General features: G+C 37.3%; 1 long non-coding RNA gene across 1 annotated transcript in view; it reads left to right on the top strand.

Moving 5' to 3' along the window:
- The window catches only part of LOC116592931, a 76,610-nt gene extending 60,621 nt beyond the window's left edge, over positions 1-15,989 (top strand). The window contains exon 4 of the long non-coding RNA XR_004286659.1: positions 15,883-15,989. This is a non-coding gene — a long non-coding RNA (uncharacterized LOC116592931). The remainder of the gene's footprint in view (positions 1-15,882) is intronic.
- Positions 15,990-16,454: the final 465 nt, after the last annotated feature.

Below are 16,454 nucleotides of genomic sequence, written 5' to 3'. Positions count from 1 at the left end.
CTGTCTTAAATTGATTTCTCTGAAATATAGACTCTTAGATGGAGATTTGCATGTAGGAAATATACTGGGAAGTTCTTTTGGCAACAAACCCCCATAAGAGGGATTGAAGGAAGCAGAATTGGGTAGAATAACTTGAACTAAAATATATTTGCAACGAAGACTTCTGATAATCCAGTAGGACGTTCTCAAGCTTTAGAGTAGTCTGAATTGAGGGAATGGAGATAAGCTTTTGTGTCCTTGCATTGGCCAGTCATTTAAGGCAGGTTCTTCCCTAGGGAAGAATATATAGGGCTGAGTCAGCTTGTTTAGGAGATGATAACTCCGAGGGAGAGATTAATTTGTGAATTATCAGCAGATAATGCTCCTGGCAGGTATAGAATGACTGCCTCAGTACCAAAAGCAAGATCTGGGTAGCTTAACATATATTATACCTCTTGAGATACTGGATGCTTTCACTTCCAATAAATTCTCTTCATGTAGTAATAGCCTCTCCCAGGACTGTGATTTGCCCTTATCCTGGTGAAGCTTACAAAATGAAGAGTAGTGGGATGAAAAATTATAAACCCCTCTGCTCAGCTGATCTTGGCACTACAACTGACACTTCCAATATCCTTCTACTATCCATTCTGAATTCTCATCTCTTTGCAGTTTTACTATTTAGGTGGCTTATCTGGAAAAGTGGCTCGGACCACCCTCTCTGAGGGATCTGATCCTCTCATCACAATGTTCTTGTCAGGCTTTAGCTGTTTTCCCCATCCATTTAGTGACAAAGTTGGAGAGGATAGTACCAAGCATGTAAACCCATGCTGTGACTTCTGGGTATCAACTTGACAAAGGTGGAAAAGGAAAATAACATTTATTAATTTCTAGGGTCTGTGTTAATTATTTACAGGTATGATCATCTGGAAAATAGAAGACCTATATTGTTTATGTTTCACTTATTTTAAGATTTAACTGTTTTTGTTTGGATCTCTGCATCTAGCTCTCTTTATCTGACAAAAAAGAAAAAGAATGTCCAATTTGGCTGTGAATAAATACCAGTCGTGCAGATAGCATTCTTTAGTCATAAAACATTTTGATTTTTCTTATTTATTCTGTATCTGTAACAATTATTTGCTGAACTAAATTAAACCATTTTTAGAATTAAACCATTGTTTAACTCAAATATTAAGTAATTATTTGCTAACTGAGACTGTGGGCCTCCACGAACCATATATGGTTGCTGGAAATTGAGTTGGGCAATGGGACCAGGGTGACATTTAGTTCATATCCATCTCTACTTTCTATCATCTTCTCTGGGATGGAATAAACTCTGAAAGTCTAGAGTGAAATCTTAATAACAGCAAGACAATCACTTGAAATCCTTGGAATCAGCTTGGATAATTCATCATTGTAGAAAACATACTCAGGACAGGCAAAGGGAAATGGAATTTGGCACCAACCATTCTTAATAATCATCCTTAGCTTAATAGCACTGCTTTAGTAAAGTCATGGAATGTTAGAATTGGAAAGGGCCTTAGAGACCATAAAGTCCAATCTATTCCTCTTACAAATGAGGATTATGAGACCTGGTAAGGCTATACAAAGTTACCTAATATTTCACAGTTAATCAGTGATAGAGTGAGACCCAGGAGCCAGTGCTCTGTCTTGGTCAGGAGGCACAAATTGAGTGGCTAATATATTTCAGACCCTGATTGCAGAAATCAATCTCCTGACCTCTAGTCTTCTTTCTAATGGAAGACAGACATATAATCATATTTTCACATCATGGCCTAAGTGATAGAATACAGATTCTTGATATCATTTTTTGAATACTTGCTATGATCAGGATTTTGTTGATAATTTCCTATAGCTTAGTTCCTTTAACTGTCTTATAAATGGCTTTATCTATTAATTCCTTTCCAATTCCTTGCTCTGAATAAGACTGGAATACACATTGGAAAGATTTCTCTAAGTGAAAATCCTTGTTCAGATTATCCCCTTTTATACCAAGTTTGAAGATATGTGCTGCCAAGACTGTTGGAGATAACCTCTTCTCCTACTGTGGATAGGTGCATAAGGGAATAATAAACAGCTAAGGAACCTTAATAGGACCAGTACTAGGGGAAATCTCTGTGATGGAGGGGAAGTTCTCCAGTTTATGATTTCTCTGGGGCTCATATAGGAGTGTTATAAGACCATAAGTTCATACTTAAAGCTGGTCAAGGGCCTTTTAAGGTTTACAAGGCACACAGCGGAGTACTGATGGGAGTTTCTGACGCCTAACCCATGAACACAACTTTCACTGCTTCATAGGGATTGACTGATGAAAACTTAAGACAACAAAAACTTACATTTTTGCAGTTCCCTAAATACATCATTCTCATGTTCTAAAATGCTTCACAGGAAGGTGGGGCAGTTAGTTATTAAAATTCAAGGAATTTTAATGACAGCAGAATCAAAAAGCCAAAATTTACTTTGAGATTTTTACTGATCCACATAGGGAAAAATGTGTTCCCTGTACCCTCAACCATTTCAGTGGGCTGATGTCATCTCAAACAAGAAGGGCTCAGGGGGTTACGGTACAACAGTCTGCATATTTTTAATACTTATTTCTACCAACCATACAAATGTATGACAAAATTAGATAAAAAGATGACCATGTTTAAGAACTCCATAAACTCTCCCCTTTTCTGCTTGATCTTTTGTTTGTTTGTTTGTTTATATAAATTTTTTAAAATTTATTTATTTTCAGCATAAAAGTATTATTATTTTTTCCACACCCAGTGCTGCATGCAATCCGTGCCCTCTATAATACCCACCACCTGGTACCCCGGCCTCCCACCCCCCTGCCACTTCAAACCCCTCAGATTGTTTTTCAGCAGACATGGGGAGTTAGAGAGGAGAAGGGAGTTGGGGTAAATTGGAAGGGGAGGTGAATCATGAGAGACTATGGACTCTGAAAAACAATCTGCTTGATCTTTTATTGTTGATCATATATTATTTGCTAAACACTATTCTAGGCCCTGGGGAAAAACAAAGAGAAATAGTCATAGCTCATAACTTGAAAGAACTTACATTCTAATTGCAAAGGTGAGTGGGTATTAAAAACAAATAAATACAATTCCTGTAGTTATATAAATAAATAATTCTGGTACTCAGTAAGGTACTGAAGAAGAGAAAATAGGTAATGAAGTGAGAGAAGTTTGGCTGTATATGTGTGGTGTAACTGTATGGGGACATATTTTCACCAAGATGATAAGGGAATATCTCTCAATAATTGAGATCCTAATGAAGAGAAAGGTATAGCTTTACAGAGATTTGAGGCAGGGTAGTCCAAACAGAAGAAACAGAAAGCACAAGAGCCTTGAGACAAGAAGTGGGAAAGCATTCTTTGATTTTTAATGTTATGGTGTTGTATCCCTTTTCAACAGTAAATATTTTGAAGGCCTAAAGATTTATGTTAGTATAAATATGACACATAAATAGAAAGAAAACCAGAAGAGTTGAACAGTAGTAATGGGGGATGGGGAGGTGGGTGGGACCCAAGTGAAATGAGAAGAAAAGTAGCAACGAGCTATATCATGTAGGATCTTGAAGTCTATTTAAGCCTTCATATTTCACTCTAATTTTCACAGAGAAACTTTTGGAGAGCTTGAGCAAAGAAGACACAGTCTAAATTGTTCTACAGAATCACACATGCTATGTAGATGAGGTGGCAGGCGTAGGTCGGGGAGGCCATTGAAAAGGCAGGTGGCCATCTCCAGGTAAAAGATAATAGATAATTTTTTTTTCCCTCTTAAAGGCTGAATTTGAAGATGACGTTCTCAGTGAACCTCTTCTTGACACTGCCTCTCCCCTCCACAAACAGATATAACCAGCTCCTCCTTGCTGTCCCCCTAGCCCTTTGCACAAGTCTCTCTAGAGAACCTATCAGCTGTGTTATATTAAGTAATGTGTTTGCTTGCATATCTCCATGTAAATTTATAAGTCATTACAAAAGAAAGATTGTGTTTTATCCATCTGGACAGCTCCCAACACTTAGCAGTGGGACTGATTCATAATAAGGGCTCGGTAATGTATTAAAGTAATAAATGCATGAATGAGTGAATGAATAATGAATGAAGTGGCCCTGTGCTCAATATACTACAGATATAATCCTTATAGCTGATTTTAACGCACATGCTTTGTAGAACATCCCAGATTGAGAGATTTTTTTAATTAACTAATTAATTTAATTCATGCATAATGAGAAGGTGATTTATGCAGGTATGTGGGTGTGTTTTCTAAAGATATAATTTTGATTACTTTTTTTTTGGTGTTGAGTTGTATAAGTTCTTTCTATACTTTGGATATTAACCCCTTATCAGATACATCATTTGCAAATATCTTCTCCTATTCAGTAGTTTGCCTTTCTATTTTGTTGATGATTTCCTTTGCTGTGCCAACTTTTTTATTTTATATAGTCCCAATAGTTTTCTTTTTTAATTAACTTTTGTTGTTCTTCCTTAGGAGACATATCTAGAAAAATGTTGCTATGACTGATATCAAATAAATTACTATATATATTCTCTTTTAGGATTTATATGGTTTCAGGTTTCACATTTAGTCCTTAGTCCATTTTGACTTTATTTTCATGTATGGTGTAAAAAAGTGGTCCAGTTTCATCATTTTGCATGTAGCGGTCCGGTTTTCCTAGCACCATTTATTGAAAGAGACTGTCTTTTCCCTATTTCATATTCTTGCCTCCTTTGTCATAGCTGAATTGACCATGTGAGTGTGGGTTTATTTCTGGTCTTTCAATTCTGTTCCACTGATCTCTGTGTCTATTTTATATCAGTACCATACTGTTTTGATGAGTAGTGCTTTGTAGTTTATCTTGAAATCTTGAATGGTCACAACTTCATCTTTGTTTTCTTTCTCAAGATGGCTTGTAATCTGAAAGAAGACACACAGATGGCCAACAGACACATGAAAAGATGCTCAACGTCACTCATGATCAGGGAAATGAAAATCAAAACCACAATGAAATATCACCTTACATTGATCAGAATGGCTAAAATAAAAACAACAAAAAATAACACATGTTGGTAAGAATGTAGAGAAGAAGAACCTCTTGTGCTCTGTTGATAGGAATGTAAACTAGTACAATCACCATGGAAAACAATATGGAGACTCCTTAAAAAAGTAAAAATTGGAATACCATATGATTCTAATAATTCCACTGCTGTATATTTACCTAAAGAAAATGAAAACACTCAAGCAGAACTGTTGTGTTCAGTGGATTAAACATAATAATGCCGTGCCTTAGCTAATATCCTGTTAATATCCATTTTCTTCAATGGCTATTTTCTATTTTGGTGCTATTTGGGATTTGAGAAATAAAGTTCACATTTTGGTTTGTCAAAAAAAAAAAAAAAAAAGAAAATGAAAACACTAATTCAAAAAGATATATTCACCCCTATGTTTTTGCAGCCTTATTTATAGTACCCAAGATATGGAAGCAACCTAATTGTCCATCAATAGATGAAAGAAGATGTGGTACATATACACAATGGAATATTATTATAATCATTAAAAAGTGAACTCTTGCCATTGGTGACAACATTGATAGATCTAGAAGGTGTCATGCTAAGTGAAATAAGTCAGACGGAGAAGGACAAATGCTATATGATTTCAGTCATATATAGGATCTAAAAAACAAAATAAATGAATAAACGAACAAGAAGCAGAACCAGACTTACAAACACAGAGAACAAACTGGTGGTTGTGAGAGGGAGGAGGATGGGTGAAGGAAAGAACAAAATACAGATTTCCAGTTACAAAATCAACAAATCATGAGAATAAAAGGTACAGAATAAGGAATACAGTCAATGGTATTGTAATAGTGCTATACAGTGACAGATGGTAGTTACACTTGTAAGCATGGCATAACAAAGCACTGCATCGCACACCTAAAATAAACATAACGTGTGTCAATCATACTGAAATAAAATTTTTTTTAAAAAATATATAATTTTGTCTATGGAGTGATTTGGAAAGATAACTGTAAAGCTGTAAATAAATCACAGCAGAACACATCCATCTCCTAGCTGCTGTCCTGTTGCCATCAGTCATTGTGGTGTCCTGCATATGCTCCAGATTGCTGCTGTGGACTCTCAGGTGAAGAGGTGATGGATGTGGGTAAGACTCAAATCCAGAATTCTCAGTCTCCAACGGAGTCAGTTTTTAGAAATAGGAATGCTGGCCAATTTTAAGGCATGTAATTATGGTCAATCTTGACAGTATTTAAAAAATAAAACCTTTTATAGTATAAACTCCCACATATCCACTTCTAAACAATATAAAGAACCCAAGGGTTAGAATTAAGCTTTTCTAGGTTAAAGTTGTGGTTCTCTGGACATGTGTTCTTGTGCAAACCACTTCACATTGCTGAGACGCATTGCTTCATCTGTAAAAGGAGAATAGTAATACCCACCTTATAATTTTCCAAGAGGATTAGGTGAAATACTGTGTGGAAATGCCTGACAATTGCCTGGTATGTAGGAAATACCAAATGAATGTTAGTCTCCTTGCCCTGCTCCTGCCATTCTATATCACGGATCTCCCCCACACACTGGGAGACAATGTGGTTTAATGGAAAGACACTGAACTAAAATTTGAGACACCTGGCTTGCACTTTGGGCTGTAATGCTAACCAGCTCTGAAATTTTGAGTTATATATTTGGGTTTACTTCCTCATTTATAAACAAGAAGTTATTAGAATGGATTATCTCTAAGGCCCCTTTGATCTTACTGTTTGTTTTTATAATCACAGTGTCTAATGGACCACACCAAATACTTAAAATTTCACTAGTAGTCATTGCCATTTACTTGATGATGTTCTCCATTGAGGAAATTCCTCAATAAACTAAAAAAAGCAAAACCAAATCAAACAAAAAAAAAAATCACATGCATTGCTTTATTGATCATTAAATATCATGATTATGCAAAGCAGTTTTTCTCAAAATTAAGTATACCTGCAGACATAGGCATATTTGTTAATAATTAGTCACACTAAGGTTGGATTAGAGCCATTTTATTATTACAGTAGCTGTCACAATTGCTGACACTAAAGCAGTGGCATTGAGAATATCTCAGGGCTAGTTGAATCCTTGAAATTCAGTTGTGGTTCCTTCAAATGCCAAGTCTTTGTGCAGATGACAGCAGAAAGAAAATAAAAACCAGGAATTTGTTCATATTTTAGTTACCCGGTGAAAAATTTCTCCTTATTAATATATTGTAGCTATAAAACTTGTGGAGAAGATAAAAGCCTGCTTTTAAAAATCACTAGGATTAGAATTAGTAGGTGAATTCAGCACATCATGAATTACAAGATCAATATAAGTATAATTGTATTTCTATATTTCAGAAATAACCCACTAAAAAATAATTTAAAAGCATGCCATTTGCAATAGCACCAAATGACATCAAATATTTAGACTAGATCTAACAAAAGATATATAAAATTTCATTAGAGAAATTATGAAAAATTTTTAAAAGATTTTATTCATTTATTTGAGAGAGCACACAGACCCAGGGAGGGTCATAGGGACAAGCAGACTCCCTGCGGGGTGCAGAGCCCAACACAGGGCTCAATCTCAGGACCCAGAGATCATGACCTGAGCAAAAGTCAGACACTTAACTGGCTGAGCCACCCAGACACTCCAAAAATTACAAAAAATTTTAAGGGAAATTAAAGAAGATCTAAGTAGACTGTTATATCATATTTATGGATACCTAGAAAAGTGGAACAAGATGGAGACTCCAGAAAAAGTTCCCATACATGTATTGCCACAACATAAAAAACGATAATACTGCATTCAGTGCAAAAAAGAATAATTTCAGTAAGTGTCACTGGATCAATTGGTTATCCATATGGAAAAACTAGCTCTTGACTCACCCACCTCATACTGTACACAAATATCAGTTCCAGGCACAATGCATATCTAACTATGAAGAATAAAATAATGAAATTTCTAGAAGGTAACATAGAAGTATGTTTTTATGACATTTGGAAAAAGTGAAAATTTCTTCAACAGAACACCAAAAGTGCTAACCACAAAGAAAAAGACTGGTAAATTGGACTACATTAAAATAAAGAATTCCTATCATCAGAAGATAAGAGAATGAGAAGACACATCAAAGAGTGGGAGAAGAAATTTTTAATATACATATATAGGGTAAATTGTTTATAGACTATGTTAGGAGCTTCTACAGCAGACCTCCACTAGAAAAATGTACAAGAGAGAATGCAAATGAATATATAAAAAGATGGCCAGTCTCATTCTTCAGTGATATGCAGATAAATCTACATGATATATTCCTACACATCTGCCAGAATGGCTAAAATTTGAAAGACTCATATTATCAAGTGTTGTGATAATACAGAACAACTAGAACTTTTGTACACTGCTTGGGGCATTATAAATTGGCATAACACTTTATAAAATTGTTTAGCAGTGCCTATAAAGCTGAATATGCATATACTAGGAGGAGAATATGCAACAGAGATGTGTATGGCCTTCAAAGCCTGAAATATTGACTCTCTGTACCTTTAGAGAAAAAAATGTGCCTCACTTGTTTTGTCTGACATCCTCACATTGTACAGATAATGAAACTGAGGCCAGAAAGAAATGACAGCCCAAAGCATCCAGCTAGGTGATAAGAGAACTAGGACTGGGAGTTTTGGTTGTTTTTTTTTTTTTTTTTTGGCTTACATGATACTGTTCTCTTCATTGATTAATGTGCTTCACCTGTATCTTCAACCTGGACCTCTCACTAGACTTAGATACTCAGGAAACTTAAGACTCCATTTATCATCCTCCTTAACTACACTTCACGCCCACCAGAACTTCTCTCTATCCTTCTCATCTACCTCAGCATCTACCTCCCTGTCCAGGCACCACTCAGGAACCAGAGGGGCATTTTTAGAACTCTTTCATGCTCCATCGCCTCTATTTAATTGATCACCAAGACCTGTCAATTCTTTCTTAATGTACTTTGTAACTAACCCTCTTTTCTACTCCAACCACTATTGCCTTAGATTCAGAACTTTATCTTCTTTTTTAAGAACTACTGATTAGTATCTAAATGGACTTCCTCTCTTCCTTTCCTTCAATTCATCTACAACCAGAATAATCTTGCTAAAGGAGAGATTTAATGGCCCATTTGACTATTTAAATTGTAGATTTTAATAGTGGATTAATAACAAGATCTCCCTCCTTCCTTTTTGAACCAGGACTAAACTTCAAAATCGTGAAAAATAATTGCAGTAAGAATACTTATAGCCAGCATTGTTTTCCATGGTGGTAAATTTTTAAGAATTTCTTTCTTTCTTTCTTTTTTTTTTGAGAGAGAGAGAGTACAAGGGTGGGGGTAGGGAGAGAGAATTTTTAAGCAGACTCTGCTGAGGAGTCTCCATCAGCATAGGGCTCCATCTTATGACAGTGAGATCATGACCTGAGCCCAAACCAAGAGTCTATCGCCTAACAGACTGCAGGCACCCCCCAAGAAACCCCAAATTTTAAGTATTTCACCCTCCTAATGCTGTATACTTTTGTTCTTCTGTATTCGCTCATCCATTTATTCATTCATTCTACTGAAAAAATATGCACTGAGCAAGGCATTAAGATTATTTCTGACCAGTGGTCAGAAAAAAAATGATGCCTGCTGCCTGGGACTGGCCACACCCATTTACTTACATTTGGTCTGACTGCTTTCATGCTACATCAGTGTGTGAAAATTAAATTCCATTTCCATCATTTAGAGACGTTCAATATGGTAGCCACAGACAGATGTGGTTATTTAGGTTTAAATTAATTAAAATAAAAAATTAAAAGTTCAGTACCTCAATTATAGTAGCCATATATCAAGTGCTCAGTGACATGTGGCAGGTGAGTATCATATTGGCAATACGGCTATAGAACACTTTCATCATACAGAGATTTCTATTGCACAACTCTGCCAATACCTACAGAGAGTATTTGAGTTCCTTGATATGGTACATAAAGCGTTTTATTGTCTGATCCTTACCTCGTTCTGCAGTCATCTCATGTCACTACCTTTTAGAACTTTATACTTCAGTAACAGAGTGCTTATAAATTCCAGAAACATTGTTAGTTTATGCAATCATGCCTTTGCACTGCTTCACCCTCTGCCCAGAAAGTTAGTCCCTATGGCAATTCTCTATTCTTTCAAAACCAACTCAAATGACACCTCTTTTAGGAAACCTTCCATGTTTGTCTTACTTCATTCCTTTCTTAGGAATTTCTCCACTTTGACATATTTTTGTTGGTGTATTTATAACAAAGAATTGATTTGTTTTTACTGTTCTTCTCCTGTAGACTGTGAAAAATCCTTGAGGGTAAGGGCTATGTGTAGTTCAAAAGTCGGCAAATGCTTTCTTTAGAGTGCTAGATAGTAAATATGTTTGACTTTGAAAGTCATGTAGTCTCAAAAACAATTATTGAACACTTCTGGTACAGTGTGAAGACAGTTATAGACAAAATGTAAATGAATAAGCATGGCCAGCTTTAGCCAATAGGCAACATTTTTTGACCCTTCATCAAAAATGATCATAATGCACCAACTTGCATTCCCACCAACAGTGTAAGAGGGTTCCCCTTTCTCCACATCCTCTCCAACACATGTCGTTTCCTGTCTTGTTAATTTTGGCCATTCTAACTGGTGTAAGGTGGTATCTCAATGTGGTTTTAATTTGAATCTCCCTGATGGCTAGTGATAATGAACATTTTTTTTATGTGTCTGATAGCCATTTGTATGTCTTCATTGGAGAAGTGAAGGGGTGGGGGGTGGAAGGTTGGGGGAACCAGGTGGTGGGTATCAGAGAGGGCACGGATTGCATGGAGCACTGGGTGTGGTGCAAAAAACAATGAATACTGTTAGGCTGAAATAAATAAATAAATTTTTAAAAATGATCATAATGCCTTGCTCAGGACATATTTTTGAGTAAAATCAATGAATAAATATGAAGAACAAAACGTAACATTAGGAAAGTTAAATGCTTTAAACTTTACCATAGCAAGAAACAATGTTGGGTGTATTATGTTTATTGATTATTTTTAATTCTCTTGATCTTGAAACTTAATCCTGGTTTAAATAAAAAGGGAGAGAGAGATCTTATTATGTAATTCACTCTTAAACACATATATTAAATACGTATATTACTACATGACAAATTTCATTCTTCAAATATGTGATTCTTTTGATGTAACTACTTACCTTGTAATCATAGGCACTTTATTTTAAGAATTAAGAATAATCACGAACAAAAAGGGACAAAATAGTTAAATATCTCTGCCTGTGCCTGGACTCTGTCTGTGGGTACTGGTGTTCCTGGAGCGCACCGAGGGAGGGACTGTCTGCTTCGTCTAGACTGGAGGAGATTGCAGTACAGCTGTAGCTAGGGAGTCCCAGCTCAGCCAGAGGAGCCCTGCATGGTGCACGAGCAATTACTAAGCTAAGAAGCTGCCTGTTGGAACCCTCCCCACCAAAGAATGCTTGGCTGCTTTCTGGGTGTCTGTCTGGATTTGGATTCCCCAAGTGTTGGAAAACCTGCCATCCCAAACACTTTCCTCTGTCTTTGCCATGGAGTGATCTAATGAAACCAAGGCTCTACCTGAAAGCTCTTTTTAGCTCTATTGTTTGTGGCAACCAGGGGGTGGGTGGAGAAGACAGAGAAACTGTGAGCCTTGGGGTTGTGTACATTGGCTAGGACTAAATGTGCATTGATTAATACGAGGGTAAGAAATTATGGTCTGAGAGTCAATGGCTAAGTGGATGCTAATTGTATTTTTTCTCACATCCTGCCTCAGTCCAGGACTCAGTTTGCCAAGTATAAGTGTGGGCTGGAGAACTTATTCTTGTTGCTATTGTTTTCAAAAGCCATTGCATGTTCAAATCCTTTATAACACAACTGAATGCACATTAGGTGAATTAAACAAACAAAAGACTCTGGTCATGGATTAATCTCCAGAAATTTGCAGTTGTCTGATCAATTCCTATTAGGAAAATAAAGGGGGGAGCTCAAATTCCTGCTCAGAGAAGATGGACTCCCATGGTTTCAAGTCTGGAAATGCCCATCCCTTCAAGTTACTTAGGTATTACTGATGACTCAGCATGTGTCTTGTGTTAAGAGTGAGGCCAACCTGGGTTTATGTACAAGACCCTTATGCATAAAATAAGTACAATTATCCTTACCTCAAATTCCAACGACAAGGGAGAGCAAGGTATCATACTCCAGGTAGAACGTAGGTTCTGAATTGCTTGTATTGGCATCTTTGTTTTTGTTAATTGAGGTCCACTGGCTCCTGCTGGGCAGGCACAATGTAGGAACTACATTCCTGTCTTCAGAGCATCAGAGCTACAGTAAGATAACCTCAGAGTTGACACACAATAATAACTTGATCAAGATTATGTTTTAAAATGTTTTTTAAAAAAGATTTTAAATGATCTCTACACCGAGTGTAGGACCTGAAATCACAACCCTGAGATGAAGAGTTGAATGCTCTACCAACTGAGTCAGCCAAATATCTCCAAGATTATTGTTTAAAGTCTTTCTTTGGCTATTTGATTTATCATGTTCTTTCAGGCCTTGGATATAAGCCTGGTAGCACATCATACTACAACCATACTCTTTTGTATCACGTACACTTGCATGTTGCACATTATTTATGTATTAATTTTTTACGAAATTTTGGAAACTGCAGGTCTCTTTCAGATAGAATGGCTTTGAGTTCCTACTACAACATTCACAACTATTTGGTTAGTTTCATCCACCAGGGTCACCACTCCTTACCCCTGTCAGTGACATCATTAAGTATCTAGGTTCCTGACGAGGGTCAGGAGACTTCCAAGTAGAAAATGTTCTTGAGGATTCCATAGGGTTTTCTCTTGTGACTGAGGGAGACAGAAGTACTTAGATGGATTACTGAGATCTGATAAAATCTCCTGGTGAAAGGCTGTAAAAATGAAATTGTGGAAATGTTTGGCCACTCATCCAGCTAACAGTTGTTTAAAAGTAAATCCACTAAACCCACTAGAATGTAAGCACTCTGAGGACAGGATTCATATGATTGTTCTTTGCTATGTCCCCAGTGCTTTGAACAGTGACTAGCTTGAAAAATACTTGTTGGATCAACAAGTGAGAGGCTTGTAGAATCCTTAAATGTTACAGGTGTACAAATCACTATGAAAGAAATGGAGGCATGGAAGAAGAAAGGCCTGAACCAGCTTGAAGAAGTCATGGAAAAATCATTTGGGGCGTGGGGGTTGACTAAGGCTTGAATGATGTTCAAGAGTTGTCAAATAAATGCATGATAGAATTTCAGACAAAGGAACTAGTGTATATTAAGCAGAGAGAGAGACAAGATCGCGTAGTACATTCCAGCAATTGAAAACAGTTTGGAATGGCAGATGTTGGTAGGAAATGATTTGGCAAGATGTCAAAAGACAGATCATGAATGATTTTCCATGTCCCACTAATGAGTTTGGATTTTATCCTGCAGGTAATAGGTGAGTCACTGAAGGTTTGAAAACAGGAAAGTGACAAAATATATTTTAGAGTGGTCTCTCCAGAAGACAGATTTGAGAAAATAAGGCAGGAACACATAGAAGATCATTGTAGCGGCTTAGAAAATGAGAGAGGAGAGATGCCTAAGGTGAAGCAGTGGAATAGTGAAAGGATGGGTTTGATACACTTTCAAGAAATAAAGTTTATATATTAGCTGGATTTTTTAAAAAAAGGAAGAGCCAAGAGATCCTCCTAAGAGGTTACTGATTTGGACAGCTCCATCAATGGGAAGGAAGTGATTTGCAGGCAAGGAGATGAGGGAACATTACCGAGGCTTACCATGGAGAGCGGAAAGAGAAGCAGAGAGAAGAGAAGAAAAAGGAAAGAGAGGTGTCAGAGACCAAGGGAAAGGAGGGTTTCAAGAATGAAGATGTCCTCAATAATGCCACATGAAAAAAGACCATTGGGTCAGGAACTAAGAAATTGTAGGTGATGGGAGCAGCAGTATTTTGGTGACAAACTGGGGGCTTTACCTGGGTTGCAGAGGAAATGGGAGGTTATAAAGTGATAACAGCAAGTGTAGATCCTTATTTATGGATATTCAACTGGCAAGGAGGAAAACAAAAAGCAGAATTGAACTCAGAGAAATACATAATCTTGAGGAAAGGTTTTGCTGTTATGTTTTCTGTTTTATTTTGTTTCCAAAGGTAGAGCAGACCTGTGGAAGGGAAAACACTTTGGAGAGACAGGAAGAGTAAAGATATAGGCAAAAGGGTTGTTTTTTTGTTTTGTTCTGTTTTTTGGTTTTTGGGTTTTTTTTTCTTTTTTGATGGAACAAGGGAATGGGATTTAATTAAGGAGGGAGAAATTAGTCTTGGGTAGAAAGAGGGACCTTCCTCCTTTGGACATGGGGTATGTTGGGAGCAGATACAGATAAGCAACTGGAACATAATTTAAAACAGCCAACTTGCCTTATAATCAGTGGCCTTTCTGACACTATTCAGAAAAAAGGATGAAAGACCCTAGGGACTCCAAAGCTCCTAAGTCTCTTTCCATCCTCTTTTCTGCCTAGCCTAGAAAGACTGGGTAAAAGCTAGACTCTGTGGGTTCACACAACATTTATAGTATTATTGCCCATACAATCTTGGGCAACTTTTTCACTAATAAGAGGTAGGTAAGGAATAAATAATAGGTAAAACACTCAGAACAGTACTTGTCAATAGTAGTCATAGAATAAATGCTAGTTCCTGTGATACTAGGAGATCTGGTAGGCTCAACAGACACTAAAGCAAATACAACTCATAGGAAGAAAGATGCTAAGATTTATAATACAGAGAGGAGAACTCTCAGTTTCACAAAGAAGACAGCGTCTTTGTTAAGTGAACAAAACCCTAACTTAAATCATAAAAACAGACTCACAGCCTCTCAACCAATCCCAAAACTTGAGTCAGTTTACAGAACCCCCTGAATGAAGGGGGAAGCTGGGTCCCATTGAGGACAAGCACACTGCCAAAAATTCATGTTGTTACTTTTCCTCCTAATCTTCCCCAAAGGGGTCTATAGCCTTTTTTCCAAGATAACTTTGCATTGGGAGAAGATAAATAATCTGAAGTTTTATGACTGCTGAACATTGGCTCTCCTGATACTAATTTGAGGAGCCCCCAAATATCACTATGATACACTCAGAGTAGGGGTTTATGGAGATCAAGTCGGTGAGACTTTAGCTCAGGTTTATCTAATAGTATGCCCAGTGGGTCCCTGAACCACCTGTGGTTATTTCCCCAGTTCTGGAATGCCTGGTAAGAATAGATGTACTCAGCACATGGCAGAATCCCCACATTGGCCCTTGACCTGTGGAGTGAGGCTATTATCATGGAAAAGGCCAAGTAACAGCTATTAGTACTGCCTCTTCCTAGAAAAATAGTAAACCAAAAGCAATACAGCATTCTTGGAGGGATTTCAGAAATTGGTGGCACCAATGAGGACTTGAAAGATGCAGAAATGATGGTGGCTACCACATCCCCACTCACCTTGCCTATTTGGACTGCTCAGAAGACAGACGGACCTTGAAGAATGACAGTGGACGACTACAAGCCTAATTCCCATTACAGCTGCTATTCGAATGTGTTATTATTGCTTGAGCAAATTTGCATATACCCTGGTACCTGGTTTGCAGCTATTGATCTGGAAAATTCTTTTTCTGTTCATCCGTATCCATAGGCCCACCAGAAACAGCGTGCTTTCAGCTAGCAAGGCCAGCAATACACTTTCACTGTCCTATCTCAGAGGTATGTCAATTCTTTCACCTTATGTCATATTTTATTTTTCAGGAATCTTGATCACCGTTCCCTTCTGTAAGATATCATACTGGTCGATTAGATTGATGACACTGTGCTGATTGGACCTAGCAGGAAAGAAGTAGCAACTATTCTACACTGATTGGTAAGATGTTTATATGTCAAAAGATGGCAAATAAATCCGACTAAATTTTAGGGTTCTTTTATCGCAGTGAGGTTTCTAGGACTCTAGTGGTATGAAGCATGTCAAAATATATTTTCTAAAATGGAAGATAAGTGGTCCTTTTTGGGCCACTTATTTTAAATTTTGGAAGCAACATATTCCTTGTTTGAGTGTATTACTCCAGGTCATTTACTGAGTGACCTGAAAAGTTGCTAATTTTGAGAGGTCCCAGAACAACAACAACAAAAAAAGGCTCTGCAATGGGGTCCAGGTGAATGTACAAGCTGCTTTGCCACTTGAGCCATCTAATCCAGCTGATCCAATGGTATCTGAGAGTCAGTGGCACTTAGGGATGCTGTTTTAGAGCCTTTCGCAGGTCTCTATAGGTGAATTGCTGCACAATACTGCCATTTCCGTGGATAACCGCTTTCCCGTTCAGAAA

Source organism: Mustela erminea, chromosome 6 (assembly GCF_009829155.1).
Source record: "Mustela erminea isolate mMusErm1 chromosome 6, mMusErm1.Pri, whole genome shotgun sequence".
NCBI classification, from domain to species: Eukaryota; Metazoa; Chordata; class Mammalia; order Carnivora; family Mustelidae; genus Mustela; species Mustela erminea.
Note: the sequence above shows the minus strand (reverse complement) of the source record. Positions and strands in the feature narration are given on the sequence as shown.